The sequence below is a fragment of the Gadus macrocephalus genome, chromosome 12 (assembly GCF_031168955.1).
Source record: "Gadus macrocephalus chromosome 12, ASM3116895v1".
In the NCBI taxonomy this organism is placed as follows: Eukaryota; Metazoa; Chordata; class Actinopteri; order Gadiformes; family Gadidae; genus Gadus; species Gadus macrocephalus.
This window is the reverse complement of record NC_082393.1, coordinates 3174375-3197758: the sequence shown is the minus strand read 5'-3', so window position 1 is coordinate 3197758 and position 23384 is coordinate 3174375.

Here is a 23384-nt window from a genome sequence, read left to right as displayed (position 1 = left end):
TCATTGTGTGTTTTCTGATTTCAAAATTACGATGTCAAATATTCAATGTTTCTGTTTCTGAGGTGTCGGTTGATTCCAACTGAAAAGCAGATGACTTTCAGTGAACACCATTGGCCGCCGAATGGAGGAACTGACATCTATGTGAACTTTAATGTGAACCTTTTGATTTTAATCATGGTCTTTAAAAAAAAAAGATTTTTAATTCAGCTCCAAGCCAACAGGAAGTACTTTTTTATACTGAAATATTACTCTTGCGTTCATGGCATTCCACCATTTGAAAAACGATCCCAACTGAAGCAAATTCACATTGATTCTCGTTGGACTTTTCCAGTGAAAGTTACTTAGAGCGCACCTGCTGAGAACGTAAGTCCACCAAAAGAAAAAATGTCTGACATGTGAAACGAAACAAGAGTCCTTCTTTTAAATTGTTTCCCTGTGATCTTCAACTTTGTGGTGTCTTTACACTGCCACCCTGCGCTTTTGAAGGCTGAACGCTTTGTCATGTTTTGGCCGCCATTGTTCCCCTTGATCCCATTCCCACTACGCTCAGGTTCTTCCTGGGAATAGTGGAAAAGTGGCAGTTTGCGTTAGCCGGAGCGGGGCTGAGACATAGGTCAGCGGCAACGGCAAAATCACAAAGAAATGCAAGAATAAATTTTCCTTTTTTTATGTTGAGGTCGAAAGTATGTTTTTGTTGGAAATAATACAACACGATGAGTTTAACACATTTGTTTAAACCACATTTAAAAAGTGGTGTCTTAGTTAGCGCGACAAGCTAACGGTTAGCCCCGGATCATTTGGATCAAAGACTTGTAGGATAAGATGAATGATATCTTTACTCACCCTGATTGATTTAGTGGCCGTAGACTTCACTTTGACTACGTAGCCACAATATGTCACGGCCAATATTAAAGTCCCCAATTGAGCTATTTGAAGAGCCGAAGTACTGAGGAGTTAGCTTGATGTCGTTACCCCAGATTAGGAGCCTGAAAACTACATCAAAGTGAGTAGGCGACAAAAGTCAATAAAGAGAGATTCAGTGACTTTCAGTTGTTTTCAATGAAAAATGTAAAAACATATGTGGTAAATGGACTGAAATTATAAAGCGCTATTCTCACCAGTAGCCTCTCAGAGTGCTTTACAATTATTGCCTGACATTCAACTCATTCAAACACACATTCACACACCGACGGTGGTGTCAGCCATGCAAGGCGACCGCCAGCTCGTCGAGAGAAGCTATGGTTTGGGAGTATTGCTCAGGGTACACCTCGACACTAGGAGGAGCCAGGGATCGAACTAGCAACCTTCCGGTTACAAGTCCTGTGCCACCGCCTCTTGAGCCAGATTAATTTACACACATAAATCCATCAGCCGCTGTACAAATCCACATCTGTTGGAAACTTTACTTGAGAGTACACAGCTTGTAAGGAATAAACCACAACGGACTCTACCATTATTGGAAATGGAAGGGCTGGTGATGCGGCACACAGTTACCAACAATGATTAGATACTAGTTTTTTTCATCTATACCATGGGTATAACCAAATTAAACTCTATCTCACTCTCCATGGCCTTATACAATGGGGGTATGGACATTGGATAATCACTGGTCCATCTCTCAGTCTGCCGTGCTCTAGCTCTTCTTCTGTGGTGGCAGCGGTTGATGTGTCCCTCCTCCTCACTCTTAAGTGCTACTTTGCGTCAGTGACACGGAACAATGGGTGGACATGGAGACGGGTCCACAAGCATGATCTCTGTCCTAACCCCCCCCCCCCCACACACACACACACACACACACAACAGAAGGGATTCAGATAAACATAATGTGTGTGTGCGTGCGTGCGTTCGGCGTGCGTGCGTGTGTGTGTGTGTGTGTGTGTTGGGGTTGGATAGATTGGGGCCCACTCTCCACAATGCCAGAAATAAACCAATAGGAGGGCGGCGGGGGTGGCCGGACATGACCAGACAACTGGTGTTTGTTCCTGACTTGAAATACACCACTTTCATTGGTATTCTCTGCTGGCATTTGTCTACATTAATGTCTCAATGAATGTCAGAATGTTGTTTTTACAGATTTAGATTTAGAAGTGTGTTGATGTCAAATCTTCTGCATCATCAATGGCTCACGGAGAGAGAGTTTTCCTGTGGAATCCCTTGAAAGGACATTGAGTGTGAAACAATATTTATGGAATCGGCCCCACTGGAAAGAGCCAGCGTATCTGTTTACAAACTGTGGCTCATTGGATGAGGACCGTACAACCGCAGTACAATGATCCGTGACCGACGATGACTTAACATGTTTGGGGATGGAGCGTATCAGGAGGAACAAGGCCACCACACTCGTGTGAGGTAGGTATTTCCGATGCACATTCAAATCATCAGTCTGAACCATAATTGCACGGGCATTCGTCGACAATTGATATGTTTTTCCTGTTTAGTCATTTTTAATGATTTCTCTCATCCCATGTGATTGAATGTAAGCAGTGTGCCATAAACAAGCAACATTTCATACAGCCTTCTTTACTTGATTTCCACAATAAAGTATTGCGTCATCAAAGTTTTGCTATGATGAAAAACACTGAAATCCTTTTTCATTTTCTGACAACGTTTACCGACACAAAGAATCCTCCCATCCACAGTGTATCCTCGAGCAAAATCCAACCATGGTTTGGTCAAGAAGTTGTGATTTATGCATCCAAATCACTCTTCAGTTGAATCCAAAACAACATATATCCACCATCACCAACACCTTCAATGAGAAGTTCGAAAAAAATTAGGGAAGGAAGAAAAAAAAGCACACAGCTCGGACACGAACCCAACATGCGAGGGCCAGAGAAACAATGAAAGCGTTGGCCTTCCTGTCCATGAAGGACATCGCGTCAGCACGATGGGCCCAGACTTCAAAGAGGCCCAAGTGTGAGACCAAGAGGGAGGAAATGAAGCCTTCTGCTCCGGTCTTCTCGCCTTACACACAAGCCCTAGACTGGCATGCATGGCCCACCACATTCAGTGATATCAATCCTGGCTCGCACACACACACACACACACACACACACACACACACACACACACACACACACACACACACACAGACACAGACACGCATACACACACACACACACGCACACACACACAGACGCGCACACATACACGCACGCACACGCAATCATGCACGCACACACACGCAAGCATGCACACGCATATGCACACACACACACACACACACACACACACACACACACACACACACACACACACACACACACACACACACACACACACACACACATATGCCTGCACACACACACATACGCACACCTTTTGAATCCTCCAAGAGGCACTGAGAAATGCAAGGGTGTTGTATGAATATTTTGCTCAAAGGCACTTCAGCACATTTGTTTGATTGTGGTTACGATCACATGTAGGTCACTTTTTATTGTAAGTTTTTTTAACGTGAAAAAAGTATTTTACCCTGCAAGGAGCGTTGATGTCTTTTTTACACCAGAACAATAAACAGGATTTAGTATCATAACCGGATTGAAATACCATTCCTGTCCTTCAGCCACCTTGGAGAATCGCTATTTGTTAAGTAAACCCGAGCTTGAAAATATGACCCTTTGTAGCTACACTTTTTGTGTGCACAACTGTGACTCTGACAATCCTACAACTCAGCATGGTGTGCCATTAAAAAGCATTAAACAGCTACAAAAGGCCAAAGAAACAAAATTGCCTTCAGCCCATCTTAGTTTTAATCAAGCAGCCTAAGTGAGCCAATAGTCTAAAACATACTCCCTCTAACAGCTGAGAGGTGCTTTACATGGTCGGATGCAGAGACCACCGTTCTAAGTCAATGTCAAAAATTAGAAATCGTACTTGTAATGCAAAAATTATCAATATTTTTTTTTCCTTCAGGTAGGTTCTCAATGGTTATATATATATATATATATATATATATGGTTCTAATATACTGATTTGCAAAGGGTCAAATTTGGGTAAATCGGCTGCTGAATTGCATCGATAACAGACACATCAAACTGTAGGTGCAAGGAACGGCAAATTATGTAATCCATCTATTTCGCAATGGGCCTGCTCCCCCAACCCCACAGACTGGTACATTCCAGAAGCCCGTCCAGAAGTCAAATTACTTCACAGGCCCCCCCTAATCAGAGCCCTGGCTAATTGTTCTTTGATGCCTCATTAGTGTGGCAGTGATGGAAAATAAGTTGAAAAGTGATGGAAGGCAAAGTAACAAAAATAACATTTTGCAAATGGACTTGGGAGGCAGGGAGGGGTAAGGCGGGGTGGGTGGGTGGGCGAGGGTGAAGGAGGAAGGGGGGTGGTGAGGGGGTCCAACACTGTGCAGGCCTACCGGTACCTGACTTTTCCGCAGGACCACCTATAAGAATCAGCACTGCACAAACTGAGTGGGAACTGAGAACCCTGGAGAATTTTTTTTTCTCTGGCGGACCAACGCCCTGTGGAAACTGAAGGTTCAGTTAAGGTTCCGCGTCGACGCAGCGCAACGACCAAGCAGACGCTCCGACGCAGCCGTGGACCCGTTTCGGTTCTGCGGTCGGGTTTTAGTGAGCGGACCGATCACAGCCCTTGCTGCTTGCGTCGCCTTTCGACGCAAGGTTAAGGTTATTTTTCGAAGGCGCACGTCAGGCCCTCGCGATGGACGCAAAGGAGGATCCGCAAGGACGTATTGGGTCCGTAAACCCCCTTGCGTTGCGTCGAGGTGGAACCATAACTAAGCCTTAAGGTCCAGGTCACATGAAGGGCTGGAGGCTTCTAGAGCAGACGCTGGGAGGACAAACAGCATCTATATGGGAACCCATAGCTGGCTGAATGCTAGAACGTTAATGTCATAGTATAAAAAAGGTCCAACCTCAGTGGTGTGTCATGATGTTACTGGTGCAGAGTGTACAATTCAGGGATTACGGAGCCCTCAATACCGGACCAATTTATAAGTGCAAAGTCCCGTAGATAATAAAAATAAGGGTTCAGGTAGAAAAATCCTTAAGATATCCTTAAACCCCTCCAAAGGGCAAGGGCAAACACAGAGGGGAATAGCTTTAGAAGGAATCCAGAAGAGCGATGCCTCTGTCCAGAGAACGCCCATGAGTTTCCTTAAAGTCAACGGGCCTCAGTCACTTAGCGGCCATCTTGGTTCAAAACACACGCTGGGTGTGGGGGAACCGAACGCGATGAAGGTTCCCCATAAAGGATTAGAAGGAATCAACCGGCCGCCCTCGCCTGACCTTGTCGACTGGACAAGCAGGGGGACGAGTGTGGTGAGAGAGAGAGAGAGCGAGAGACAGTGAGCATCATAACCGGGGGAAGTTTTCTAGCAGGCTAGCTAGCTTCCAGCATCTCTTCCCCCTGGTTGCTGCACTTCTTTTCTTGGAGCAGAAGAGGTCTGTGTTTACATTGTGCAGATGGTTAATCTGACGCAGTTCCACGCTCCCACCGAGCCGGCTCCAACACTAACATTATGAAACGAGCGGCACAAATTACTATCAAAATAGAGGGCCGCTTTAAAATAAACCCAGCTGATTTTACATTTACTGAAATATTAGTTCATCTGACCTACACCCAAACTGTTTTTCTTTTTTTTCGTTTTCTACTCTACTTGCTGCTCTCTTTGTCTCTCTCTGTTCCTTCCCTTCAATGAAAAATCCAATGTAAACAACAGACTTTGGTTCTGTATTTTTTTTCCCAGTCGGACCACTTAGCTAACGTTTCCTTTCCCCATAACATCAAAGTACCACCGAAGTGGCCGGCACGTTGTAAGACCTGTGTTTAGTGCTAAGCCTGAAAACTGCAAAATACGTGTCATATGTGGGTGAGAAATTGTTACATTTAGGATCTCCTGGTATAGACTTCACTCTGCACAATAAGGTTTGTGGAGCAGCCTCAAACAAGATAATTTGGGCAAAAGAGGATTAAATTCAGGTATGCATTTGGTCGTTCGTAATTCGTTATTTGCACCTTTCAGTGTTAAAATATCTTAGGGTTGTCTTGATGGTACTTAGAGTTGTCCTAATCTAATTGTCTTGAATCATTCCTTTTTTTGTCTTAAGCTCATTCAGTAAGGCCCAACTACAATCAAAAAGTATCTTCTTCCTGTTACTATCTCTTATGAAGAACATTATTAACATTGATCTATTTCTATCATCAACTCTCTTAAGAAGGGTGAGTTGAGACTTCCTACGAGGTTCCCCCTCAAAAATATAAGAGCAGTACTATTTAGTCTCCGGTCAGATTTACATATTTACACCGAGAGAGAAGGAGGGAAGAAAAAGCAACAATAGGCGTCAGCTATTCTTTCCATGGGCTCTGAGTATGGGATCACTCTGCTTTACAAATGGAGCGCGCTATGTTTGCATGTTGCCGAGCTACAGAACAGCTCGCGCAGCAGGTTCCGTGCAACACGCTTGGAATATGGCTCCGGTTCTCCCTCCAGACCCCTCACTTAGTGGACACTGTGTTAGTAATAAACCAGAATAATGTTCCACAAATAGATTTACGTGAACTTCTCGGAAATGATTGTGCTGTTACACGTCATCTCATCTGTTTGAAAATGGAAATCTATCTATCTATCTCTTTCTTTTTTTCCGTCTGTCTCTCTAGATCTATTTGTATCGATATCTATCTGTCTGTCTGCGTGTGTCTGTCTCACTGTCTGTCTAGATCCGTCTCTCTGTAGCTATGTAGCAATACATCTGTCAAGCATCTCTTGTCTAATGATGATTCTCGTTAACATTTAACCTGTATGATCAACGATATGTATATTTCTCTCAATATATATATCATCTATAATATAGAAATCGAGTCTCTTTCTATCAATCTCCCTCTGTTTCTATCGCATTGTGTTCTACTCTATTTCTCTCTCCTGGGCTATGTTTCTCCTTTTCCTCCCTGTCTCTCTAAGACACCAATTAATCTCTCTGTTTCTCATAGTCTCTCTCTCCATCGCTCCTGCAACCCTCTCTCTTTGGTCAGGCAACTCCTGTCTCTCTATCTCCCCTGTCTCTCTTAAGTGAACCTGGACACTCTCTCTAAGTGACTTCAAGGCTGTAAGGGTCAATGCTCTGTTATGGTAACCGTGGAAATAAAGCTTGGTGTTAAAACCATTACGGTAGCCTCGGCATCGAGAATCCACCTCTCTGCCTTCCACGCGGGAAGGGAGCCCAGGTGTGCTGGGGTTTAATTTTGGCTGCAAGACATCCCTAATTAGATTACCTTTCAAGTCACGTTTCCCAGAAAGCCCCTGATTCATCTTGGTAAACAAGGCCCCGTTAAAACAAAGATTGTCGTCCAGACGCATCGCAATGTGTCTTCGACCGGGGATCATGATAACACTACATTATAACGGAGACTCACAATTTTGCGCATGTGTTTTCAACATTGAGCAAAGGGTCTGTCTTTTCAGTTGAGCAAACAACCAATTATGGAGGAAGTGAGATAGAGGTGTGCTCGAGGGCACTTCAGAAAGAAATGTTTGTAGTTGATGGAGAGTCTGACCCGTCACGTTGCATTACAGAGCAGTCTTCATCAAGCAGCGCACCTCACAAACTCAATGTGTAATACAGGCTTATGTCCCAGTAGGTGAGGCTCTAGTAATGACATGCTCTTGTTGAGCCAATGTAACTAGAGTGTGATGCTTTCTTTCTTAATAATTAGGGAACTCGGCACAAGCGCCTTGTTCCTAACTGCATGACTGAAGGGCCAATAATGACTGAAAAAGCACACCCTCTTCTGTCATATTGGGATTAAACCAGGGTAACCAACACAATCTAATATATGATCGAAATGCAGCCATATTGTGGAGAATTTTCTCTCAAAATAAATAAATATATTCAAATAATAAATATATAAATAATTGTATCCAAGGGGAAACTGTGGTACAATTTAGGTCGGATCTGACTAATTCCTGCGTCTCTAAAAGGTAGCTTACTCCAGGGAGTAGGGGGAACCTTCGTACTCTCTTAGCAACGGACACGCTTTTAAGCCCCTGTTGTACAGTCAGCCAGGCAATTGAGCTAATGCTCTTTAGAGATCGTGGGATTTCCAATATGAAGTTATATCCAACATACACACACAAAAACGCATTGTGCTGTCTCAATCGTGTTGTGACTAAGATGAACATTTATTTTTACAGTATTCAGATTTTCGCATTAACTCTTTATTTAGAGCTTTTTTCATTTTCACTTATTTTTTCTGTGTGCTCCTAATGATAATGCAGTTTATAAGTTAGGCGCCTTTCATGTACAAGTACTATCAGCTGAAAACATTCAAACACTCAAACTAAAACATATTTTTATTGATTCTTGAGCTTTCACACTATACTGATGCATTTGAATTGAAATTATGCACAGATTAAAGACCACTATGTATATATGTTATACACAGTACAAATATTTGAACATACTCTCCAGAACACTGGATTGTACAGATTTTTTTGTTTACAATTTGGAATGAGATGACGGAGATAATAAGACATGAAGACACCGCATCACCTCATGGAAAAGAAGGTCTGCTTTACGACGAAATCAAAGCTCTTCTAACCCAGGCCACTCTTTGGTGGCGCCGACCTCACAGCTGCATATACCTCCCCCACCCCTCACCCCAGGGTACCAACACACTGCTACTACTTACCCCTACCGTCAGAGCAGAAGGGGGCATTACACATTACATCAGCCCCGCCCCGGGCCCTGGTGGAGGTGTGTGGGGCTGCTGACTCAGACTGACATCATGCTGCTCCTTCATCCACATGGTAGCAGCCACGTTGACGGTGGCCTTCCCCCCACATATACCCACGCACGCACACGCACACACACACACACACACGCACACACACACACACACACACACACACACACACACACACACACACACACACACACACACACACACACACACACACACACACACACACACACAAACACGCACCCAACAACTCTTTCACCTGATTGCTTTCTTCTTGGGGTCTGAAGGCCCCCATATGTCAGCAATCATCTGCCCCTCAAACGCTGGATTGGCTCATTGTTGGAGCCGATCGGCGCCACCTGCATGCAATCTCCCCCATAATGCAGCAGTGGCGGTGGGCGGCGGCGGCGGCGGCGGTGGCGGTGGCTCGGCATCGGGTTCATCGCGGCTTGTTTTCCTCCTTCTGATGACAATCACCTGTTTGTTGTGAAAGTCCAGGTTTCCTGCTACGTGTCGGGACACACGCGCGCGCTCCCCTGTTGTTTTGTTTTTTAGGCGGGCTCCAGGGTTGAAAACGCACCGTTCGACTCGGGGCCAGAGGCTAACGAGCTCGCCTGGGTTTTAAACGCAGTTGATTCGTAATTGTTTACTTTTGTAGGACACCGTGAGAAAGCGCATTGTACTACTTTGAAAAATCATTAGATACTGACTTTTTTAGTAATGGTCCACTGCTTACTCTCTGAAGCAAGATGACAGAAAAGGGTCCCTCACCTCAACAATGCTAATTGGAATTTGAATCACTTCAACTTAAAATACTAATCCTTACTCTAACGACCAGTCATAGGATTGCACAGGCATGCACACATGCAAAGGTCAATGTTAAGATGTGTGTGCTTACTGTGATTTGAAGAGGCTTGTCATGTATGAGCTTGTCATTGAATAGGCTTCCTGTAATTAAAACACATGCATGCCATCATATCTGCCATGGGATTCGATCTAGATGGGGTGTTTTTACAACATGTTCAGTTTACTACACGGGTGGAAACCAAGGAAATAAAGGAAATCCTTGAGAGAAGCCAGGGCTTTACTTTAAGGCTTGATCCCCCAAACATTCTTGACACAGCTCTCGACATAGCCATTCCGTTTATTAACGTCAACCCTATTTTAAGCATGCAAATGAATTCAACGTGTTGGATTCGGAACAAATTAAAACTGGCACCCGAGGGGAAGTCGTTCTGCGTTTCCCTCCACAAACCCACAGGTATTGGTGCTGGTTATTCCACTTGGCCGAGGACGACTCGTACTCCACTGCAGAATGGTTCTGCCGAAGAGTTGCGTCATGAAATTCAAACCGAGCGGGGCGTAGTTTGCGGCTGCCTGTCTCCCAAAAACCTAACAGCTAGGGACCTAAATAAATGTATGCAGGTCTGATTTTGTCTCGCAGTTGTGTTGATGCAAAAGGCGGGATGTCAAGAAAGCAGGCCAATTAGATGAGGTCAATTAAGGCACCAAAGGCACCCCTACACTGCCTTATATGTATACTGGCAAAAGTAACTGACAGAGCTAAACTTAGCCCTGCGATGATGCTGTTCTTCCATCCATGTATCTCTACCCTCTTCTGCATGTCTTGCTTTTGATCATTTTATACGCGGGTCGAACGTAACAGGCTTGCGGTTGTCTGTGGACCTGTCAGCCTCCTCCATATTTCCTCAACACTAATCTACTCATCGTCTTGTTTGAGTTTTTTTTAAAGAACATGCTCGGTGGTCGGTGCCAAACGGGTTAAGGGGCGAAATAATGAAAAAAAAAAAAAAGGCCCATTCATAGAAAAAATAAAAGAACGTGCAAAAGGCATCCATCTGGGAGTGGTTGTGGAGGACGAGGCATGATCAAGGAGTCCCTGGCACGCCGAGTCTATCTTGGATACGCATACTTTCCAACTTGAGACAAAAACAAAACAAGTGCTTAGGACTCGCTGCAGGCACACTGGGAAACACCACCGTAAACAGTTGCCTCAAAAGGTTCCGAGGGAAATTCAGTCACTGCTTCGGAAAAGTCGCCCGGGGGCTTCCTTTATCATGGGAATCAACGGGTGGCCACGCTACGCTTCAAACAATGGAAATGCAGAGAAAGGTCTAGAAAGGTCTCGACGCGGAGTGTCATCGTTTGTATACATTATAGATTTCTGAGTCTGAAGGAAACAATCACTCCCATGAAAATCTATTATTGCCGCATTTTCCATTTTTTGACAGAAAAAATGACGATCATCCGTCCCAAAGATTCGAACAAGATGTTTGAATTACTATGACTTCCTTTTGGGGTTTGCGGCAGTTTCCAGCCGTGTGTCTGGGGCCGGTGCTAAGGCGTGGCCGGCTGGTTTCCAGGGGGTTTGGAGGGTGTTCCTCTGTGTTGTGGGCATCACTCTGGTGCTCTCTTTGCCTTGTGGTGCAACATCTTAGTGTGGACCTGCACTTTCTTTACCCTACCCTACCCCACGTTTTCTGTTCGTTTTACTTTTATTTATGCTATATAGATTGAGAATCTTCTAGATTGAGAATACAAGGTTCACAAACATTTTAAAGTACTCGATGTACATGGAACTGTCCCGGGCACCACCATACCCTTTCATAACAAACAGTTAATCTTGTGAACAGTCGAGCCCATAGAGTCGATATATTTATAAAAATGTATTCTGTCAGTTTTTCTTTTCACTGTCAATTTGACGTAAACATTTAAAGCATTTAAACCGTTAATTCAAGTTGAAGGCTGGAGGAAACCATTGGCTACCATAAATCAAAGGGAGCAGTAGTAACCAAACGGTGTGCGTCACACCACTATAATCTCGTCGCTCCACAGTCAACCCCTTCTTTTCAACGGGGCATTTGAGTTCAAAAACGCAACCCGGCAAAGGCAGACAAGAGGGACTTGGGGAAGTGGAACTCGCAGATAACAGCCTCGTCTGCCTGAAGACCTTTTGTTCCGCGCTCCAGCACCTTTCACAGCCAGGGCCTCCTGCATTAGCATAAGGCTAATGGGGCAGATAATGAGTGTGAGGGTGGACCCGTCACGTTCAAGGCCTTTATCATGGCCTGCCATGCTGCACACTCTTAAAGAAACACTTATCAACCAGTCGAAATGCATTCAGAGAGGGGTGAGAGGGGGGTGTCAATAACTACGTAAATCATCAATCAAAAGGCAAACTGTTGTAAAAAGGTCAACAGCCTGTACAAGCTAATTGTTGTATCGTGGGAGAAAAATCGAACAATTCTAAAAATGCAATCGTATTCAATGTGTTTTCTGCAGATTTCTTCTAATAAAAAAGATAATACATGTAGAGTTTGCCGTAATAGTCAATCATTGTCTCTCTGGAATCATTGTCTCTCTAGCATCAATCTAGCGATTGATGCTAGACTGCTCCATTTCGATAAAAAAAAGTCTTAAATAACTGATTTGCCTTGTTTGTATTCCCGCTAATAGCCGTGAGTTATGACATGCTTTACAAGCTAAAATTGCTTCTCTACGGTCAGTTAATGTGCCTGTTACTTTTATGGCAATTTTGTTTGATTTCAGGGCCTCTTTGCCCTTTATATTCTACTGCAGCCTCACAAAAACAAGTTTTTTCCCCATGTACATTGTTTAAATTTCCAACACGCTTTATGGTCACCCGTAATAACCTGGCTATTTGTACTTCAACATTAAAACCAGATTTTGACCGAGCAACATTTCCCGTTGGCAGCCAAAGTAAGACTGCCTTAGGTTCCTTCTGTTCCAACAGTGATCCTCCAATCAAAAAGTTAGCGGTATTGGTTCAAATGTACCACAGACTTCACAGGGAAAGGAGAATGTGCCTTGGTTCACCGTGAGGCACCATAGTTCTTCTATTATCCGGGCTATTTTGTTATATAAGGAGAATTGATGTTAAATGCTTAAGTCCTAAATGCTTAGCACTTATTTCTATGAATATGCCAACTATACTGACAACGATAAATTGTTGTTTATCTTTCTTCTGACAAATGTACTTACTGTAAGTCGCTTTTGATAAAAGTGTCTGCTAAATGCCCATAATGTAAATGTGAACGTTAAGGAACATGGACATGCTGAGATCCTTTAGATTCGAACCACACACAACTATCCAAGTGTGCATTGTCAACTATCACTCATCTTAATGAGCAAATTTATCAGCCAGGCCTTGGTGTGACCACCCAACGAATTTTTGGAAGTCTTCCATAAAACCATAAATTAAAATGGCAGTTTTTACCTTGATGCCGCTCATCACTCTCCCATTAACAACATAATCAGAGCTAAAAAAAACAGCATGCAGCCAACAGATAAAAACACCTCGCAAAGGCCTGTCAAAGACCTTTCAAAGACCTGTCAAAGTCTGCAAAGTGTCAGTTTTCATTCTATGGTATCCAATGTTGACACAGCCATGAATAAGGATCCCTATTCTGACTACAGTATGGGCGACCTTCCTCAGAGCTCTTGTCAACAAGTTTCTTCAATTGGAATCTGAATGAGGAATACTTAAAGTATTTTCTTTCTGCAGCTTTTGCCCAATCAAACCACAAACACACAGACAAGAGATGTACAGGTTAACCCATCGATAACTCCATACATTGAATATTAAATAACGCAGGACAACACAGGCAATACAATGCAGAAATCCCGCTGAATGTGAAGCCACCACTGCACTAGTTCAGCACATAGCCTGTGGTGGAACAAGCTGTTTTTTTTTCAGTTCTAGTAGGAACATTGCGGCGTATCTGTACACCATCAGGAAAACGTCAGTCCATTTCAGACAAAGATACATTGAGCATTCGCTTGTTAGGCTAACAAAGGAGGAGGGAAAAAAAAGTCACGGCACTCGAACGGTGGGCCTTTTGATTTCCATGCAAATTGAAATTCCTTTGCGTGTAAATGGTGGGCAACCCCGTCACTGTGCTGAATTACTGCCAATGTCCGACGTGTAAACATGTTTAAACAGAACCAGTGTTGCAGGGGGAGCACGGGATCCCTTGTTCAGTCAGAGAAACAGCTGAGTCTGTAAAAGAACAAATGGCGGGGGCCAGGGCCAAACAGAGCACGGAGGTGATAGGAAAAAAAACGATTTAGCAAACTTGGCAGAGTGTGTGTTTCAGACGGCCCTCTTTCCATATCTCAGGAAGGCATGCGGCTGGAACAAGCGAACCGAGAAACGTTTTAGCCACCAGCTCTGGAGGATAGGCCGCGTTCTTCCAGCCATCGAACGTGTTCAAGCAATCGGGAGGAAGGAGCACCAGACGTGGAAAAGCGAACGAGGAGGGCCCCCGCGCCAAGCTCTTTAATGTGTGCTCTTGAGCGAGCAGTTGTTCTCGCTGTGCTCCCAGGGGGGTTAATGAGAGCGGGAGGCTCCGTGATGTCACCCCCCCCCCCCGCTGGTCGCCACTTCTGGGGATGCCGACGCCATTATCGTTTGACTGTAAGGCACTTCGGGGAATGCTGTTGTTCAAATAGGCGCAATATCAATAAATAAGGTTTATGATTACTGTTACTGTCTAAGCAGGAGACCGGAATAGTGAAGGCTTTGATTGCCTAGGCTGATGGAAACAATTTAAAAAGAGATGTAAAGATTGCAGAAACAAAGAAAGGAAACAAAACACAGCATCCTCCCACACATTTTATTTTTGTGTTGACATTAATGTTTGTTTTGGAAAGCTAACTCTATATTGTGTTATTTATTTGAAACATGGATTTAAGGGTGATGTAAGGATAAGAAAGATCATCTGTGACCACATATAAAAAAAAATCATTGATTTAGTAAGCATGATGTACAATTATGTTTCTTCTGCATCTTGACAGCTAGAGGTTTCTCCAACCTTCTTGACAGCTAGAAAGAAAACCCAACACTGTTAGCTCACGGTTTGAGCCATAATGAATTGAGTAAGAAGAAGTCATTATGCAATAAAAAAAGAAAGAACGTTGAATGTCAGCGAGAGGCCACTTAGCTCCTGGACTGGATTATGAATAGGCCTTTAAATAGACGGGCCTCCTGAGTGAAATAGATATTCAGAGAGTAGTGGTAGTTCCATATGTGAGCGGAGATTAATCCCACATCTGTGACATGCTCGCTTAATATTTCTCGTACCAGAAAATCGACCATAGCATCTAATTAGATGTGCCATGATCCCCTGGAGTTCAAATAGTGATCATGCACAAACACAGAAGAGAGGATTTTATCCGCGCAACTTAAACCATGTTAAATTAGCATGGGTGAGTGGTTTACATGGTTAGAGTGGGTGCGTTGTACAGCGGTATTCATTACATCATGAAAAATCCAATAACAATTATAAATGAATCGGTACACCCTTGTATTTTTGCCTGACAAAGTGCATTTAACTGCTCTATTATAACCTCCAAGAAAATCTTTTGGAAGAAAAAAATGTACATAAAGAAAAAAAAGGAAAGTAATGACAGTTCTGAACATTTGTCCTTCAATATACAAATAATAATAACTGCGGTTCCTTAACTGTTAACTGTATTATATTGTATTATCTTTATCTAAAATGTTTACTATTTTACTATTACTGTTGTTGTCATAAAAAGGCCGACATTGAGAGTGGTGGCATCCATGTTTCAGAAAGGCTTCGCCCACAAAGGCTCACATACACACACACACACACACACACACACACACACACACACACACACACACACACACACACACACACACACACACACACACACACACACACACACACACACACTAGACCGGCAGGCTATCGCTGATTTCACTTCCAAATTGCCGCCAGCAGAGGTGCCCTACCTTAGGGACTAAGTGAAGGCAGATTGAAGCCCAGGGAAGAGATTTACTTCTTTCGGGAAGGTGGTATGGAACAAATTACAGAGCAGTTGTAATTCGTATAGATCCCAGAGATAGTGAAAAGAGCCGATCGCCGGATGATGTCCTTGGATCAAACTGATTCAATGAGCAGACAGGCATGACCACTGGATCAACAGGTGTGTACTGTGTACTGTGTGTGTGTGTGTGTGTGTGTGTGTGTGTGTGTGTGTGTGTGTGTGTGTGTGTGTGTGTGTGTGTGTGTGTGTGTGTGTGTGTGTGTGTGTGTGTTTGTGTGTGTGTGTACACTGCTACACAGTTCTGGGAACCACAAACATACACAAAAACACAAACAGATACCATACACAGGCACAGACATCACACAGCAAGACGAATACTCACAAACATTTAGATAAACACACGCACACGCACACGCGCACACACACACACACACACACACACACACACACACACACACACACACACACAATACGATTTATACTCAATTATATTATAATTGTATTGTTTTGTCTGGTAGAGCCATTGGAAGAACAATTACACGTAAAAACAACTGCTGGTTAAAACTCCTGAACAAAATCATGACCAACGTATTGCCAGGCCCCGCTAAATCCTATCTCGCTGAACACATCAGATCCTAATAATAATCGTCAGGAGTGAAATGACCTGTTCTCTCACTGCTGTTTACGGCTGAGTTCCATCACCGGCGACCCTCCTGACCCTCTCACTCTCTGTGTCTCCTGCTCCTTTCACGCTCGGCCAAAACGACAGACATTGAATTGCTTGGCAATTAGACCTATATCTCATATGGCCCCCGTTCCCCGACAGCTGTACCTCGTTGCCGGTCCCCCGGGGGACACGTCGGGGCGTCGGGGTGACGCCCGTCGTTTTTCAAAAGCGACTTAATTGGTGCAATTAGCCACATTGTACCTAACCACCTACTGTCGTTTAGCCCCCTAATTATATTACTTCTAAACACCCGTTTTATAGAAGATAGAGGTACTTTAGAGCATCCATCTTCTCGTTCTCTGTCTCTCTCTCTCTCTCTCTCTCTCAGCGCGCCAGCAAGCGAGCCTGCAGCAGCTGTTGCACAGACGGCTACTCCGGCCGGGGATGGTACGCAGCCAAACTCCTCCGAGTTATGATGGCAGTGATGGGATTTATTGTCTGCCTAAATAAAAAGCCCACTCTGTAATGTGGCTTTGTAGACTCCGCGGTCGAACACCGGGCCCACCAAGCCCTTGAAAGCCCCTTGTGACAAAGCCATAACAACACCACATTATTGTGTTTAAGTTTGTATCATTTAGTATCATTTAGTTTGTATCATTTACCCATAGAAAACGCACACAAGCCACCCAGGTGGCTTGTGTGCGTTTTCTATGGGTAATCAATAATCCTTGCAGGTTATTGGTGTCAAGGTGCAAACGGGAGACAACATTCACTTTCAATGTCGAAGCCGTCCCTTTTCAAGATGTTTCAATATAAAAATGTATCGATAAAATATTTAGCTATGATCTCACCTCATGTGATACAGAAAGCCATTTTATAGAACAGCGTGTCAGACTATCTGAGGTTGTAATGAAAGTTCTAACTTCACAATGGTTCAGATCCATTACACTTTAGTCACTTTTTGTCAGACTTGAACAGAATTCAACAACATCAATCTGATGGCCCTAAAAGGCTGCCGCACAAGTTTCCCACACGTCCAGGTTTCCTGCAAGTCCAGGTTTCCCAAGGCTTCAGCCACACTTGTTCTTTCATCCCCGACGAATTGTCCCCATGTTGATGAAATTACACCAGCCTGGGATGATTTCTGGTCTTTAGTTCTTTCGTCCATTGCGAGGCTAATTGCTTTGAAAATGTGCAAAGTCAGTAGCTAAGGCCTGAAAAAGTCATATCTTATGAAGAGATGGAAGATGTCTGATACACCAGCCAAGACTTCAAAGCAGCTTCGAGAGTGAAAAACAATACCGGGCTCTCGGCCAATCGAAGACAGGTCTTTAGCTAATCATTACGAGGGAGCAATTTGGGTCCCAATCCGCTTCGGATCTAAAGCGGGGGTCGAGATGTCTCGCTAGAGGAGGTTAGGGAGGCCTTGTTGGTTCAATCTAGTGAGACAAGACCCCTGCTAGAATTTCCCTCTTTATCAGCTCCTGCAATCTTCTCTGAACTCTTGGTACCAACAGGCGTGGACCGACTCTCTCCTTCACATTAAGAGCGCGGAGTAACCTATAAAAACCAGTCAGTGAGGATCCCCAGAATATTCTCTCCATAAGTGGAAGAAATTAGCTTGTTTTGGGACGTTTTAATTTTTTGGAATGCTAGGTTATGTGATGCAGGTTTCTGAGAAACCCTGTTCTCTGAGCTGTATAACTTTTGGCCAATAACGGCTTTTAAATCGCAGCAATGGCTACTGTTATTTTCGCATAAATAATTTGTCATTATTATCTATCGAACAGCTTTAAGGGACAAAGAGGTAAAAAATAAATGCTTCCCCAACTCATCATTCATTACAATACTGGTTATGGGGTCTTATTATCACACTGATCTATATTTTGTGAATAATGATGTAGAATGAAGGAAACAATGAATGAAAGTGTGAATTATAGAATTATAAATGATACTGAGTGTTACATTTAAACGTGCTCTCGTATGTGTTTATAGTCCTCATAAAACAGATGATGTTACTGATCAAATTATTCAATAGGGTATCATTAAACTGATGTATTACCTTGAAAACAAAGCCCATTTTAACCAACACTAATCATTTTTGTTTTTGTTTCTGTTTCTGTATTCTTTAAGTGCAAACATTGCAAGTTTGCAAATAAAGACAACAAAAATGGATCTTTGAAACGTTTTCCTCTGTAAGACTCCCTGAAGCAGCTTGTTTCCATTTCCTTGCCTGTGTTTTGGGACTGAAGGTATTGAGTTATTAGAGATTTGCTTTGGATTCCAAAGTAAGTATTTCTCAGGGAGTTGAGTCAATTCTGGCTCTCCACACCACGTAAATTGTTTGTCTGGCCCACACGGGAAAGTCTGTTTTTCTAATTTGCTGCCTCGCTCTTGAATTGTTCAAGGTGCGAAATCATAGCTGACACATGAGCGCCGTCGTCAGCGATGTGCTTTGCCTGTCGCTACCGATTAATGAATCAGGTGCACAAAGAGAGAGCTTGTTTCACTTCAAGCTCTTTTTTTCACCTGTCATGTCTATTTCATGGCTTGTCGAGGCTTGAAATCAGCGAGCACGCCGGAAATTGTCGGAAACTTCCCGTAAGCAGTCATCTCAAACTCTCGTTTGACACTTTCGCTTTTGAGGAAACCGTCACGCTGTTAACAACACCACAGGTACTTTGCATCGTGGAGTCCAGCCAATGGGCGGGAGGGCGCGTGCGGTAACACCGTTGACGAATCCCACAGCCTCAGATGTTGGAGAGCGAGGACCCTTCGCCCTGTCATCAAATGGTTTCACGGCTTTAAGGGCTTGGGGAGGGCGGCCATGCTTACCACCAAATGAGCTGCTTTTGGCAGAACCGTGCCGGCAGAGTAAAAATAACCTCGGAAATAACCTCTCTCCTCTGGTTCTGTGTGGAAAGAGACAGGAAACGTTTACCTTGCGCAGGGAGACTGTCGTCATGGGATACGGGAGCAGGGGGAATGTGTGTCAGGGGTTCCCTTCCCGCTCCCCGGGGGGGGGGGCCAACCCCCCGGTGCCTCACAACCCTAGAGATAAGAACTGTAATCAACTGTACTTTTATTGCTGCAGACGACCGGCCTAGCATTTAAGAAAGGGATCCCTGCAATTCATGGGCTTTAAGGAGCTTGTGCACGGCTGTCCTTTGCCTAACTCAACATTAGCGAGGGGAAGAGAGGAGGAACGGAAGCTTTTTTTTTTTGTCGGTGGTGCTGGTGGTGTCAGGGGGGAAGGGGGTGTTCCTGGAAAATGTGCCACAGAGAGAGAGGGGGTCTGGTTTACATTACAGTCGTCTACCATGATTCGCTTTTGGTTTTGCGGCGGCCAAGAGGAAGACGACGATACAAAAATGGCAATATCCGATTCCAAAACAACACTGGGCCTAACGAAGGCCACGCCCCCGTGCCGCTTCCATGGTTGGTTCACCATTATCTCATGAGTTTACGTTTTTGCCGCACAAGTACACAGCATTAGGAGCCACATCGGATGAGTCAGAAGATGGCATGGATGGTAACCATAAACAGAAAGGGACTGTTTTGGTCTGATGCATTGTTTTCCGACATCAATGGCTTTTAATAATGGCCCACAATGCTTTGCTCGTACCAGTGGTGTAAGTGAGTGTGTGGGTTCATTCATTGTAATTCGACAAAGCTGTATCCCATTCATTCGCAAATGGAAATAACGGGAGCCACACTTAAGCTACGTGATGTCACTATGTCAAATAAGTGTATCATGCAGGTATTTCTAGTAATCTTACGACATTCCAATGAATGGCAATCCAGTAACTTATGAGCCATGGTTGTCATGGACCAATTGCATGTTTGAGCCATAGCACAGGGGGTCATCACATTTGTAGCTCATAGCCTCTAAATAGCTTCAGCAACAATGCCAGTCAATATTTTATGCCTGCTTCACCAATTATCTAAAGATGAACTGTTGTTTTAAAAAAAAAAACATGCACAACGTTATGAGCAACCTTGCATTTAGTGTTTATCATCTCCATTGATCTCCAATGAGGTTCATTGATTGATATGGATTGATATGGTGACTGTTGACAGAAGTATTACATTTGCCAACCAACAGTTTCGTGATGGAGCATTATCAAGGGGATATGTCAGTCCAGTAGATCTTCAAGGTTCACAACCCGTCATGAAAGCCAAGAGACACACATTAGATCAGAGAGTCAGTACCGAGACAACAGACTCATAAAGATTAGATGCAGGCTATAGGCCATCCAAACACCCACATTAACACCGTCACCTACCACAAAATCTGGCAACCCTCTGGCGTGTTCCTGTTCTCAGTAGTCTGGGGCTACATGCAGATACTAAATATCTAAATATCATTCATAACAGCACACAATGACCCTGTAGAATCTCCAACACTCCTCAGACACCTCTATGGCAGAATAACCCTAAAGTCCTTTCTATTATTTACCGATTTTTGTTGTATTGTGGGGTCGCTTATTGTTGAATTGCTTCACGGTTTTCTGTGTGGAAGTCCGATGGCAGGGTATTTGGCTCTTGACTCTATGAGTCAAACAACTAAGCCTAACTTGCTCAGTAATGGCATTTATTCATACAAATTGACAACACTAGGTGAAAGGGATTTGGGTCAAGGAGTCTGCGAAATATGGAATATAAATATAGCCATAGTATTGTTTTTCAGGGATAGTAAGGTTACTTCCAGGTTCACCTTCACGTTGAGGAACACACAGCATTAACCATATTGATGTTTAACCCGTGCTAGATATGGAGATTGCCCGTTGCCACCTAACCTTTTTGTGACCTTTGCAGGTAGAAAGAAAGTTCCCCAGAGAAAACTGCAAGGAAACACGGGGACAAAAAGCTTAGTTCTGGGCTGATGGGGGCCGGAGGGCCAGAAATTAAACCCAGGTCTCCGGCGCAAAGCAAGTTCTACTAGTAGCCCTGTACTGCTACCTCCAGTTAACATCATAGTTAGCCCTTAAGAAAACCTACACGTCACTGTGTCATGGCAGAGTTGTACCATAAATATTTAGCTCTTTCCCTGATGGTGGAAGAGAAACGGCCTAAATGGTAATCTTCAAACAGGGGTTTGACTGTGCGCCACACTCTCTCCTCCAGCCCCCCCCCAACATAAACCTCCTACTCTGTGCTAATATACTTAAATTAAATGGCATTTTAAAATGTGATACTTGGCTTATCCCCAGTGGAGCACATTACACCAACAAGCAGAACAAATGTGAACTTCTACTGACCAGGGGTAAATGTCAATGACTGTCCCATGTGTAGGATGGAAAACTGGATTTACTTTTACAATGAGGGTGTCTGTTGCCAGCCTAAGTCTCGTGTTTTAGTGACTGGAGATGGAAGTCTAGAGCTTAAGCACATGTCTTCTCGGAGGAAAAAGCTAATCACAAGCGGAGCAGTGATTGCTTGTGCAATAAGCATGCAGGAATATGTGGGATTGTTTTGAATGCACAGCCCTGCTCTGAGGGCTGTGGGGCCACAGGATGTCATGTCGTTTGCGTCGTTAAAACGACTTATTCCTCCTCTAACAGCGTTCCCTATAAGTCCCGTTTCACTGTTTAACGGCATCTTTTTCAATGCATTTGGACCGCATTATAAAGCAACATAAATATAACGACACCATTAAAATCATAATGCATCAAAGTAGTAAAAAACGAAAATGTATCCCTTCATTTCTTTTTACTATTTTATAATTTAGGAGACAACTTTATCCGCAGCCACTTACAGTGAATACAGAAAGATGTCTTCTCAGCATCTAGTTCTTGAGCTATGGATAGTTGGGATGGATCCCACAATTTTATGTCTGGAAGTGTAACAACATAGCCAGAGATTGACCCAAAATCCATGTCTCCCGTATGGGGGGGGGGGGGGGAATTAACCCTTTGTTTGACTTTGCTGTACTGAAGTGGTTTCCAGACAAGTTTTACTTGTGTGCATCTGCTTCCACACAAATTGTTTATAACCAATTAACATCTACCGGTAACATCATTGTCCTGGTAAACGTAATAGCATCACTGAACAACACAATAAGTGATTAGTAGTAATTTGCTGCAGGCTAGGAATCATTGGGCTGTGTGTATACACTGGACTTCTATGAGACCTAAAACCTAACCCAAACCAAAACAAAATGATCAAACGGTTCACTAATCTCCTGTGACCCCATATGCAAATTAGGGGACCCCAAGTGGCTCCCGACCCCAAGATTGGAAACCCCTGCTTTACTGTAAATGAGTTGGGTTGGAACAGACCTAGTTTTCAGCCCTGAGTGATGTTTGAAGTGTCTGGTGACCGTGTGGTCTGCCGCATGTGTTTGAACCCAGAACACTGAGGTCAGGAGCAGCCCACCGGGGACCCAACGCACACACACAGGGAGGAAGTGGTCCTCCGCCAAACCAAGCAACTGAAATTTCCAGTTAATTCAACAGTCCGCTTAGATCCCCTCGATGTACAGCCTCTCCTTAAAATAAAATCTAATAAAAACATCATCTACGCTATAACTGAAAGAAAAGGATATTTATTACGAATATTTGATAACCGGAGGAGGTTTGACATGTTTTTTTAATCGCAATAATAAGAAAATGTCGACTTGTCGTTAATTAATAAGGCATGACATGTAAGATATGTGTTTAGTGGTCAGAAGTGCTTGTTTAAGTTTTCATGTGAGGAAATAATTTCATAGCGTGTGTATTCAAGCAAATAACTTGTATTAAGTTGTCAAATCTTCCTGTTTCAATTTTGTTTCCACTTCGATACTCACTGTTAGACCACACAATACAAATGAAATAAAAGGGGGAAAAACCCATCTTTGTTATTCGGTGCAAAAGGGAGCTGGAACGGGGCTGGAAGAGGGGAGGGGGGGGGAAGGAGAAATATAGACTATCTTCATAGATGATATCATTAAATCCTATATCACCGCAGGCCCAGGAGAGGAGCTATCTCACTCTCTCCTGACTCCATCAAAGCGTCTAATCTCTCCTGATAGCCACTACGTTTAACACTTGTTCTGCTTTCAAGACGTCTTTTCTCATGCAGTCCCTCTGCGGTAATAGCACCTATCCATCACCATGGATACCCACAGGTGGAATTCTGATGGAGTCTCCGTTCGCTGTTATTTGATGGACTCTGAGGCCCATGG